This window comes from Zonotrichia leucophrys, chromosome 8 (assembly GCF_028769735.1).
Source record: "Zonotrichia leucophrys gambelii isolate GWCS_2022_RI chromosome 8, RI_Zleu_2.0, whole genome shotgun sequence".
Classification (NCBI taxonomy): Eukaryota; Metazoa; Chordata; class Aves; order Passeriformes; family Passerellidae; genus Zonotrichia; species Zonotrichia leucophrys.
In genome coordinates, this window is record NC_088178.1 from 2,332,975 (window position 1) to 2,345,950 (window position 12,976).

The window sequence follows — 12,976 nt, forward strand, 5'->3', positions numbered from 1 at the left end:
CTGGGACTTCTATATCACAGCAAGCCATCTGCAAAATAATTTTGGACTTTTTTCCAGACCCCAAACTTGAATTTCAGCAAGAAAATGCAGTTTTTCAAGACAGAAAAAAAAAACCCTCCAAGAAGGATTTTGAAAACAAGTCAGGTAAAAGCTGTCAGTGGAAATAGCAACAAAAGCAGTCATAGAGTCCTCCAATAAAAGCAGGTCCATTCTAGACTCAACAAAAAAGGTCTTTTACCCTCTTTCAACCAGTACTGATGTTCCTCAAAGGATACAAATAGCTGTTAAATTCACTTTTATCTAGAGAGTCTCACATTTGTGCAGTGCTTAAAAAAAGAGAGAAAGCCACATTAGAGGTATGAGCACATGACTGTATTCCACAGCTTCTCCATGAGCTCCCACAAGTCAAGCCTCCTAATGAGACCTCCAGACCTCTTCACCACCTGCAGGATGGGCTCTCTTTTGTGGGAAGCCTGTTTTCAGATGATTTACTGAGAAAGCTGATCCCCAGACTTCTTGTACAGACAGGGGCATGGAGAGAGAAGAGAAATTAAGGCCTTACCCCTGGGAACCACCAGCAAGAGCCAAGGTTCCCACTCCAAGGTCTCATGGAATTGCCTTGAGCACGGTGTCTGTGAAAGAAATCCCTGCTGCCCCATGTGAGCTAGAGCCAACCAGAATTACTTCATTGGCATCTCAGATGCAGACTTGTGGTTTTTGGGATATATTTTCCACCACACCATCATCTCCCTTCAAATGGTCTTTATGGAGTTCATCTGCAGTCAGAAGCTGGGTTTTCCTCTCCTGAGTTTTCCATGGATTTCCCAGCCTGCTGTTGAAGAGGCTCAGCCACAGGTTTCTGGTATTACCTTCATAAAAAGGGGGTCTGAGGCTGTTCCCAAAGGCAGTTCTCACCAGCCCTGGGCTGAGGGATAGAACCAACACCTTTGGCCTGTCTGCAGCACCACAGTTGGTGAGAAGTGTCCTCCCATGCAAGGAGCTCCTTGCTGCTCCCTGAGTCAGGGCCCTGCTACCCCATTCTCCCCTCAGGCTGGCCATCAGCACAGAGAGGTGAGCAAAGAGGCCACAGTGAGAGACACAGCTCTCCGTGGGGGTGAGCAAGCCAGCAGCTCCAATTTGCTGAAACGCTTTTCCATAAACCTCCCCCTGCCCCTGCTTGGCTTGCTCACAGACTCCCTCAGCCTCTCTCCTGGGGGTTTGACCCATTGTTCCTGCAGGCTTTCCTATTATCAGCTGTCCCATCCTTTTTGCACAACTGCTGTAGTTGGACCTTAGCCTTTCATTTCATTTTCATTTGGCTTCCTCCCCAACTTCCCATATTTGAGCATTTTGCTTATTATCAGTCAGGTCCCTCCTGTACTTTGCTCAGCTCCATTCTGCTAATTGGTTTGAGTATGGACCCAGCATTCCCTAAAGGAGAGTCACCTCCCCTCGCACACCAGCCACACATTCCACATCCTCCCAGAGGAGGAGTAGGAGCAACACCTCCTCCAAAAGGTGCTGGTGTCCTTGGACTGAACGGGCCTGAGACAGTGATCGATATAATCACTGATATATGATTGTGTCCCATATTGGTTTTTCACAGCCCAGGAAACACGTCCCCTGGCAGGCCCTGAAGGTTGTAGGACAGATAGGCTTCAAACCAGACATCCATTTTCACTATTGCTTTTATCCACAGCTTTCACTGTAATATCCCTGCACTGCACACCACCTTGGGAAGCACCCACTTTGGAATACCCAGCAGCCTAAAAGTAGGATGCTCACCTTAATTCCCGTAAATTGAAAATATTTGGATTCTAGCATGGTCAGACGACCCAAAGCTGCTTGCATCAGCCTTGTCAATGACCTTGTCTTTCCAGAACACAAGTCACCACCACTTCCCTGTGGCTCCCAGGTCATAAAGAGGTGTCAAAACCACTTGCCTCTCACTTGTGACTACGGAGCCAGTGCTGCGGAGAGAATAACCACAAATCACAGCAGCAGCTCTCCTGTCCCCAGACCCAACCCAAGTTCACCAAGGACTTTTCTTTGCTTGGTCGACTGGGCAGAAAACCTGCAAAGCTTAATTTCTTGCCATGCTTTCCCAGGAGGAAAAAATCTCACCTCGAATTGCTGTCAAGTCACATATCGTATCTCACCCCAAAAAGGCTTAGGCAGGTTAAGCCCGGAAGAAAGAGAAACTATCAAAGGCTGCTTGTTTGATAAGGACACACGTACACTGCAGCAGCACCTGGTTACTGTGGGACATGTGGAGCTGGAAGCTGGGCTGGGGGAGCAGCTTGCCCTTCCTGGGCACTGTTCTGCAGAGGGGAAGCCAGAAAGGGACAGGTTGTCACTGCCTCTGGGGCTGAGCAAAGCCTGCAGAGCAAACACTGTTCACATCTTGCAGTGAGCCCAAAGCCACCCACACTCACCTTCCAGGAGGGGCACAGCTGCCCCATCAGCTCTGCTGGGCAGGGAAAGCCTCAGCCCTGAGAATGGAAAGGCAAATTCACTGGGATTGTGGCTTTGGAAGGAGGTCCTGTTGAAGCAAAGGAGGTGGAGCTGTTGGGCACTGCTCTGGAATGAGCCCTCAGCCTCCCACACTGCCCTATTTAGCTGCAGCTTCAGCCTCAATTCAGCAAGCACAAAAGTCAAGGTGTCCAAGGGATGGGGACAGAGAGCTGGAAAAACATTGTGGTTCTGGCAATGGGGAAGACAGAAGGACATATATCAATCAAAAAGCTACTGGCAGCTCTAACATGCTGCTTTCCCCCAGTCTCATACTGGGGAAGGCCCTCAAAGGATGTAAATTAATAAATCTCGTTTGAAGCAGCACCAGTTTAACTCACAGTAAAGACCTGGCTTTCTAATTTTTAGAAGTCCCAATTTAACTCACAGAAGACCTGGATTTCAAGGTCCAGGCTGGGAAGATCCCACTTGGCTCACACTGCCCTGGCCTCAAATAGAAGAGCTGAAACAACTCCTTTGTTCCAGGCTGTCCAGCTAAGTGTTCTTTCCCTGGTTGGATAGTCTGGATCTGGAGCAATATATTAATCAGGACAGAGAGAAGACAGTGACAGAGTCCAAGGATGAGCAGAGAGGAGAAGAGTCATCCCAGGTCCCCACTGTTTCCATGGAAGAGGCAGTACCAGGCTTCCAGGAGCTGGATGGGAATGGGGTGGGAGGAGAGAAATGGGAAAGTGTGCTGGGAGATGCCACCTGCCATGAGAGAGGCAAAGGCCATCAGTCCCTGTCACACCTGTGACCTGCGGCCATCCCAGGGGTGAGCAGCAGATCCAAAAGCAGCAAAGGGCTCTCACTATGGGACACAACACAAGCTCACACCGCTGCTCTTAAAGTGAAGAAAAAAAGGGAAGTTTAATTTCTGACCTTAACATTTATAGTTTTCCAAAAGTGACAGTGGGTTGGAGGGTGACAGTGCCACCTCTCCAATGACATTGGAAAACCAACAGTCCATCAAATTTCTCTTCCTCTATAAAAGAATGCAAAACAGTGAGTTATTTACAGAAAGCGTGTGAGAAAGTTCATTACAAGAATGGCTTAGAAAATTTTAAACAATCAAGGCGACAAAGGGCCACGTGCTCCCCCCAAGTGTCCTGTACTTTCTCCCCAGGCATGCAGGGCAGTGTTTGGCATGTTAAACCCCTCCTAGGCCAGGCCTTTTACTGCCTCTGCAGCAAATCCCTGAGCTCTGCTGAATTCCAGCTAACCCCATCTCCCTTCCCAGCCTGCTCAGTGCTTGGGGCTGGGAATACCGACTGTCCCACCAAGAAATGCTCTCAGCATCCAGCCCTTTCTATTCCCACCTCTTCCTCCCATCCAGCTGAGACACAGCCAGGCTGAGAAGAGCCACACTCCCCACATGAGCATCAAGTGTAAAGCAGTGAGAGCAGCTCCTAGGGCTTGGGCTGGAGAGTGGGGAAATGCCAGGCACGTCTCCTGACACCTCAGCAGCCTGCCAGTCTTGTGACCTGAAATCAAGGCTGTCAGGGAGTGCTCAGAGCTAATAGCAGTGGTTATTTGCATTCAAGCTAAGGGGCTGGCTGGGAAGCTTTAGGCAGCCTCTGTTGCAGATAACAAGAAAGGGAACTCCTTGCACACACGCCCTGGACACATCTGGCCAGCTGCTGTTCCTGGGCAATGCCGTGTGGGAAGTCAGGGAGCAAAGGCAGAGCTCTGTGAGAGAAAGGAGGCTGCACAAAACACGTGCATCAAAGGTAAATATTATTATTTCCAACCAGAGGTGGCCCTTAAAACAAGAAATCAGTGAATCTAGTCCTCAGCTGATATAGAACTGGCTGGATCCTTCAAAGGGATGGAAGAATGGTGTTGGCTTTGTGTTACCATTGCAGCAGAAAACAACTGTATTGGGACACAGGAGTCCTTTCATGATGGACTAAAGCAAAAAAAGAAATAAAATTTCTGACTCTTCCCATTAGACAAGTGCTTCTGCAGGAGCATCTCTTCCCACCTGCTCAAACACCTTTCCTGTGGCCAAGGGGTGGTGACGGTGTTTGTTGCACACACGAATTTTCCCCCCCAGGCTCTTCCCAGCCCTTTTCAGGCAGTGCTTCCCGGGCTGTATCAAGTGCAAAGTGAAATCACCTGAAGAGTGTCGCTTTAAAAGCCACGGAAGTGCAGAGAGCAGCACCAGCAGCAGTCAATAGCAATTTCCACCGCAGGGTCGATACCATCTGATGGCTGTGTAGCTGTAAAGATTGTTTCACACACATATCAGGAGGTGGGCAGGGGCAGGAAAAGTGGAATTGGTTTTAATGATTGCAGGATTCAAAGTACCCCTGGCTCCTTCTGCCTCTCCTTCCACGAGAAATACACGCACAAAGAGTCAGAAATCAAATTTCCAGCCCTGTCAGTTCCTATCACACCAGCTCCCCAGCTTGGACTCCTTCCCAGTTTGCCAGGGAAGCTTCTTCTAATCCATTGAGGAGAGCATTTCTGGGAGAAGGAGCTGCAGCCTGTGCCCAAACTTCCCTGCAGCCTCAGGTCATTAGCTCCACTGCTCTGGACACCGAGCTACAGCAGAAGCTCAGCACTCAGGTTCAGACCCAAAGGGTTTCCAGATGAGGGTAATTTGCAATATTTTACCTCCCCAGACAAGACCAGCATCTCATTTTGTTAGATGCTGGGTGGGCAGGGAATATTAGGCAAGCACAAGCAACTAAACACAACAAAGAGGGAGGGTACCCGTTTTTGCAGAGAAAATGTGTGAATGGCTCTAGCCTAAAAATAATAGCCCATTGTGTTTCTGCTGCCTCATAAAGTGATTTCCAGCCGCTGACTCCAGGGGCAACACATGAACGAGCGTGTCTTGGTCAGTGTTAGGAGCATTGCTGTGGGAGGAAGGAGGGTGGTTCCATGGCCTGGGGTTCCTCAGCTCTTTTAAATGTGCTCAAACACCAGTCGCTGCTTCTGTTTGCCCTGCACTGTCTGTCTGTCTGTCTGTCTCCTGCCTGAGGCGCGGACTCCTCCTTGCAGGGTTGGAGCTCTGATCTCTGCTTGGAAAACCTCTCAAACGCTTCTGCAGCAAATGAAAGTCAAGGCTGTGTTTGTTTTACAGAAAATAATGAACACAAGTTTGATTATTTGTGTCCTAATTCATTAATTCACCGGCCTCTAAACACAGATTTCTCACTTGCCATCACATAAATATGGGAGATAATTTTCCAAGGAGCTAAGGCCCTTGTATGGAACATATGGACACATATCCTTCCCTCTTTTTTTTTTCAGGACTAAGACATCAAAAAACCTTATTTACTGCAGCTTTTTATTTCATTCAGTAACAAACAAGTATTTCAGGGCCTGACCACCACCTTGATTCTTTTATGGAAGGGATAACACATAAAATCTACAGGGGGTTGGAGAATGCTCCCAAACTCTCAGTCTCTAGAGTCCTTTTAGAAGCAGAAATGACAGATAATGGTATCCAAATCTTGAAGTTTAGAAATGGTGAATGAAGTAGATCTTCACTGCAAGGGATGGAGAAATTTAAGAGGGCCAGGCTGCAGTTAGGAGGACTTGCTTTAAATCAACCAAAAACCAGCTTGGTTCAGCCACCAAAGCTACTATTGCTCTGGATCCAGCTTCACAAATTTCTTTCCTTTGAAGAAATATAAAGAGAAGAATGAATTTAGGGGGAAGACATAATTTCAATATTTTTAGACAAGACATCATGCTGTTTCAGTGTGAAACGTTCCTGGTTTGTACCAGGAGACATGGGGAGGGTGCCAAACACGGTGGAGGACAGAGCAAGCTGAATCCATGGGATTACTGAAGCACATTAACTCAGCTGAGAGAGGCTGACACAGTGCAGAGCACCTCTGACCCTCGAAGGAAGCCAGAAAATAAACTCCATCTCTCTCCATGAGCACGACACTGATGCTGAGGCCACTTGTGCCTTTCAGCCTGCCCAGCAACACAGAAGAACCTGCAGATGACGAAGGTTGGAAATTCAGAGCTGTCAAGGCCATATAGGCCACCCACATTAACTAAACCTACCCTGGGTACTGTGCAGGTAGAAGAGCTGTGGGAATTTCAGGTCAGTGTTTGCCTTGCCTGCAGGAACCACCCAGGATAGAAGGAGACAGCCCTGAGCCCCATGGTGTCTTCTCAGCAAGTTTGCATCTTTGCAAATCAGTCACCAAGCCAGCATCTACTCCCTCTTCTGCTCACAATAAACAAAAACAACACAGATCTCCTTGATGCCTTTAATAAAAACTATCCCCCAATTATTATTATTATTATTTCTGTTTGTCTTTTAGGTTGCGTTTTCAGGTTTCTGGAAAAATAAAAAAGACAAAAAGAAAGAAAAAGATAAAAAAGGAAGGTCCTTGTAATGGTGCAAGTCCAGAGGCTGGGACTTTAAATAAAATCCCACGCACTGGGAGATGCTCAAGGCAGTGGCAAGCACAGCTTCTGCTCTGCCTGTGCTCAACCCTGCAAAAGACTGAAAGGGCTCTGTCTGCTCAGCAGTCAAAGAAAATCTTCGTCGTGACTTGATCCCAGATACCCACAGAGTGAAAATAGCTGAGATTGGCATGTTCGTTAGGCTCACAGGTAAAAGGCACAGTAAGCAGCAAAACCCAAAATAAATAGTGAGACTTGACAACTCCGAGCGAGGGAACCTTGCATGGGAAATAAAAGACAATTTTGAGCAGGGAGGATAGTTAATCAGGGGCTCCAGTTACCAAGGGAAATGGCAAATTCATCATCAGTCAGAGGTCGTGCATGGGGACTGGATGTCTTCCAAAAAGCACCGCTCTGTTGGAGGAACAAGTTTTTGTGTTCAGGAGCATCCCTGAGAAGAGAATGCCACCCTGCATCCCATCCTCCGTGGGTGGCTGCCGGAGCTGCCAGGCGGGCAGGGGAGGTGCTGCGCTCACAGCCCGGCCTCTCCCCCAGCCTGGCTCCTCCAGGCTCCCCTGTTGGGGCAGATGAAGCAGGAAAGCCTTGTAAATATGATTGTCTGGCAAAAGATTTTGAGAATATAGGAACTATAAGTGAGATTAAAATGAAAGCAAGCTTTGAGATGCTTCAGTTACTGAACAACTGGAAAACAATGGTGTGGCCAGCTGAAGGTAATCCCCTTCTGATGGAACAACACCCTCTGCTTGCAGACAGGCCCAAGGGTCAGAGCAGACCCTGCAGCTTGGCAGAAGGGGCCCAAAGAGGAGTTTTTAGGGTTTAAAATGTAACCCAGTATGGTAATGTAGTGATTCTTATAGGCTGTATGGAAATGCTATAGGATTTGTATATTGTATTGGTTAGTGAGAATCAGAATATTCAACAAAGATGATTTATGGTATTGTAACGGGATCCTCGCTGTCTCAGCTTTAACTCTTACCCTTACCTCTTGTCTCTTAGCTCTTGCCTTTTACGCTCTTACCCCTTTTACTCTCTCACTCTCTCATCCTCTCTCTCCCTCTCTTCTCTGGGGCCTGCTCTGAGCTGTGGCTGCAGCTCCCAGCAGGGCCCTGCACCCAGGCCCTTTGCAATAAACCACAAGTTCCTGACCTGGCTGCAGAGATCTCTGCTCTCCATCCGTCCCAACCGTGCAAGCCCCATTGCTCCTACACTCCCCCAGGTTGGTTTGGGGGCCCAGCCCAGCCCTGGAACCCTGCAGTGACCATGGCCCTTCTCCAGACACGGTGCCTGGGCCAGGCTCCGAGTCACAGCCTTGGTCACGCTTGGTCACAGCATGGTGCTGCTGGCCACTGTGGCAAGCTGTGCTGGCCACCCTGCTCCAGGGCACTGCCTGCCCATCCTAGGCAGCCAGCAGGATAATTATCTCTTTCTCCACTCCTTTTTGTCCCTGCATCTCCTCCTTTCCTGTAGCTGCCATGCAAACCCCAGCCCAAAATACACACTCTGGCTTCCATTTACCCTTTCAGGCAGTCTCCTTGATGGCCAAGGTGCTGATTTGAACTGACCTCTCTCTCAATGCCTGTGACCGTGTTCACAGGGGTTCTTGGATGAGGGAAGAGATGAGGGTCTGACTCCATGTTTCAGAAGGCTGATTCATTATTTTATAATATATATTACATTAAAACTATACTAAAAAAAAGAAGAGAAAGTTTCATCAGAAGGCTAGCTAAGAATAGAAGAGAAAAGAATGATAACAAAAGCTTCTGTCTGGGACAGAGAGTCTGAACCATCTGACTGTGATTGGCCATTAATTACAAACAACCCTATGAGACCAATCACAGATGCACCTGTTGCATTCCACAGCAGCAGATAACCATTGTTTACATTTTGTTCCTGAAGCCACTCAGCTTCTCAGGAGGAAAAATCCTAAGGAAAGGATTTTCCATAAAAGATGTCTGCGACAAATGCCACCTCACCACCAGCTTGGCTCCCCATCCCTCTTTGGAAACAGACACAAAAATCCAAGGGCAAAGCAAAATGGCCTTGGCATCCCTGACGTGCTCCTGCACACTTTTGATATCCCAACCATCACACAGGAGAAAAGCAAAATGCTTCAGTCTCTGACTTCCAGCTTTGACTGAAGACAGCACCATGCCACTTAGTACATCCCAGCAGCACAGCCCCTGCTTGGAGGCGACTCCCCACATCCCAAAGGGCAGAGGTGTGCTCTCTCCCCTCCTTCTGCACCAGTCAATATGGCCAATTTAAAGAGGTTTCTGCAGAAAGCAGGTGTCTGCAGCTCATGCTGCTTCCATGACCCTTGTAAATCCAGTCTCTTGAGTGAATGGCTTGTTTGGAGAGAGCCCTCAGTTTGTTTGTCTGGGCTCTAGTGATAATAGCTCTAATTTATCTCTGAGCTGGGCAGGCATGTCTAATGTGTTTGAGTATTTAGAAGCATTACGGAGGTTTCATTTGGTCAATTGTTTCTTGAAATCCTTTCCCACACACAGAACAGCCATGCAAAGGTGGAACTGCTCCACTGTGGGCAACCAGGGCAGCCACAGGCTGTGCTGCCAGTCTGGAAAGAGCACCCATGCTGGGGCAGCTGCAGCCAGGGCAGAGGAGAACAGGAAACTATGGAATATCCTGCATTGGAAGGACCCACAAGGATCACTGGACCATCCCCAAAGCATTGTCCAAATGGTTTTTGAGCTCTGTCAGGCTTGGTGCTGTGACCACTTGCCTGCAGTGGGAAATACACACAGCTGACCAACACATTGTACCTAACCTTAAATTAGGTGTCCTCTGCCCACGGAGGTGGTGGAGTCACCCTCCCTGGATGTGTTTATAAAAAGACTGGATGTGGCACACAGTGCCATGGTTTAGCTGATGAGGAGGTGTTAGTCATAGGTTGGACTTGGTGATCTCAAAAGGTCTTTTCCAACTTAGTTCATTCTAGGGAAAAAAAAAAAAATAAATTAACTGCCACAGACATCTTTTCATGAAAAATCCTTTCCTTAGGATTTTTTCCTCCTGAGAAGCTGAGAGGCCTCAGGAACAAAATGTAAACATTGGTTATCTGCTGCTGTGGAATGCAACAGGTGGATCTGTGATTGGTCTCATGTGGTTGTTTCTAATTAAGGGCCAAACACAGTCAGCTAGCTTAGACTCTGTCCAAGACAGAAGCTTTTGTTTTTATTCTTTTCTATTCTATTCTCAGCTAGCCTTCTGATGAAATCCTTTCTTCTATTCTTTTATATAGTATAGCTTTAATGTAATATATATGATAAAATAATAATTCAAGCCTTCTGAAACATGGAGTCAACATTCTCATCTCTTCCCTGGTCCAAGAACCCCTGTGAACACTGTCACAATTAACTGCGCTCCAAAGTCCACTCCGAAGCCATAACCAGACACCAGCTGAAGATCCCTAAAGCTGCAGGGGTTCAGCTGGGTCAGTGCTGGGGAACAGTGGCACCAGGTCACAGGTGGAGCAGGCAATGCAAGCACGGAGCTGCAGCTCAGGATTTGGGGGCTGACCATCACCCGCACATCACCTGCGCCGTGCCGGCCGCCTGCGCGTGCTGCGGCCCGTGACAAATGCACCGTCACGTGCCTCGCCTTAAATCACTTTCCTGGAGGTTTCAGCAATTCTCTTCGTGCCATTTCAGCTAATTTTAGCTGCCAGCCGAGAGGCAGCCACCGAGGTTCAGCTGACTGGTGGCGATTTCTCAGGTCACCCTGTTGGGGTGGGGATGTGCTATTCACATGCCCTCTGAGCAGAGAGAAGCTGTGAGAGGAGCAGAGAAAAGAATGATCAGAACAATTCTTACCTCATTTGCTGCTCCTGCATTTGTGAACATGTGGAATGTGTTGGAAGATTTTTACCTGAAGGGATTGCTTGATAGAATTCTGGTGATTTTGATTCATTGACCAGTTGTATCCATGGATGTGTGTTGGGAGTGTCAGCAGCCATGAGTTTTTCAGAGGTTAGTTTGAAGTAAGCATGATGTAGTAGAGAAATAGTAGTATAATGTAATATAATATAGTTTTAATAAAGGTTAAATAAGTTTTAATAAAGTGTTCAGCATTCCAAAGCCTTGGAGTCAGATGCCAATCATTTCCTGCCTCCGGGGTCCTGATTTTACTCACTCTACACTCTCTGAGTGCATCGAGAACAAGACCTGTGACCTCAGAGCAATCTAAGGGAGCATTAGCACCAGCAAACCCACCAGAGCCACCACACCTGTGACCTCAGAGCAGTCTAAGGGGGCATTAGCACCAGCAAACCCACGTTGCTCCCCGTGCCTGTCCTCCACTGAGATGCACCCAGTGCCCAGGTGGAGCATGTCGGGCATGGCACAGCCAGGAGGAAATGATGCTGCAGCTCCCTGGCTGCGAGCAGGAGCTAATTTATAGAGGCCAAATGTAATTACTTACCCTGGCATGCAGCCAGGACACCAAGGTTAACACCTTTGCTCTCCAGAGAATGCCAGGGGAACGTCAGAGGGATGATGCCAAGTCGTTTTATACGCCTCGACTTCAGGTGCTGCAAACATTGGGAATAAATTCTTTGTTCTTTTAAGATTTAGCAAGAGCCAGTTAGGAGGGAAAGAGTTGTCACAGAATTTTTTTTTTTTTTTTAAAGCAAAAAAGAGAAAGGATTTGCTTTCTGCTTGGCTGTTTGGGTTCATTAACTTCAGCTTTACTGTGCTGCACCAGGGACCCAAGTACAGCAGTCCTGCAGAAAAGTGAGGACTTGCAGATGCCTCCTTTGGTTGCTTTGGAAAGTTTTGAGCCTCTCTTGGCTTTGCTGGAGAAATCTTGCAAGGCCTTGAAATATATCTCCTCATCTCTGTCCCTGTGACGGCCTTGGCAGTGTCTGAGCTGTCAAGTCCTGGAGCAAGAGCTGGCACAGACCCCACGTCTGTGCCATGTTAACCAGAGCAAGTGCTGGGCTCCACAGGCCCCTCTGGTGCTGGCAAAAGTTTGCCATGGCTCTATTTTTTAATTTATTTATATTTTTTTTTACATGGGTTTAAAGCCAATTGAAACAGCCCGTGTTAAAAATAAAAGCCACCAAATTTAGCCTTCCTTCCCTCTTCCCCCGCCACCTCCCATTTCCTGGAGCGTTTGCAACAGGCAGCTGGCTGGGAGGTTTTTCCCCAGGGGTTTTGTCTGTTATTTATAAAGCTCTGGTGAAAAAAAGCAAAAGAAAGAGAAAGGAAAAAAAAAAAAATTCAACTTCCAGGTGACCTCTTTTCTTCTGCAGCAGCTCTGCTCCCCTGCAGCATCGCAGCAGCCACGGCTTCAGGGAGCACATCCAGCATCCTTCGGGGTCAATGCAATCCTGCCCTCTGCCTTCCCTGAAGGTTCTCTCCAGCCCCCTCTCTGTCCTTCAGGGATATAGCAACCAAGGATATAATTCCCTTCGTTTAAGCTTTACTAGTTCAGCAAAAAATATCCCAAGTCCCCACCTCTTACTGGCAGTTGTACTGGGAACTTACTGGTTTGGAGGACTTGTCACAGAAACATAGAATTATTTGGGTTGGAAGGAACTTTAAAGATCATCTCATTCCAGTCCCTCTTGCTGTGGATAGGGACACCTGGACCAGGTGTCTCAAAGCTCTGTCCACACACATCCACATATTTCTCCACATATTTATCTATATGTACATGTGTGTGTGCACTATGGCATGCATACAATGCACATTGAGATAAATAATATTTAGAGAGCAAACATTTCATTTCAGAAGTCGCTGTCTGACAACAAGTTAATTATCTATCATATCATCTCTCAAACCCAAACATTTTGAAAGCTAGGAAATAACTAATTAAGATCATCATAAATCTTGCTCTGTCTCACAAGCCCATTTTCCTAAGAAATAGGAAGAAATACATATTTCATCACAATGCAACATCCGTAACTCTGACCTATAAGATATTAATGACTAGTCCACGTGGTTTCTCTATCTAAACACTTTCTTGCAGAGGTTACTCTAAGGAGGCATAGGATAATTATTTGGTAACTCTGTCCTGGCAACCTGACAGAGATGGTTAGGAGGGAAAA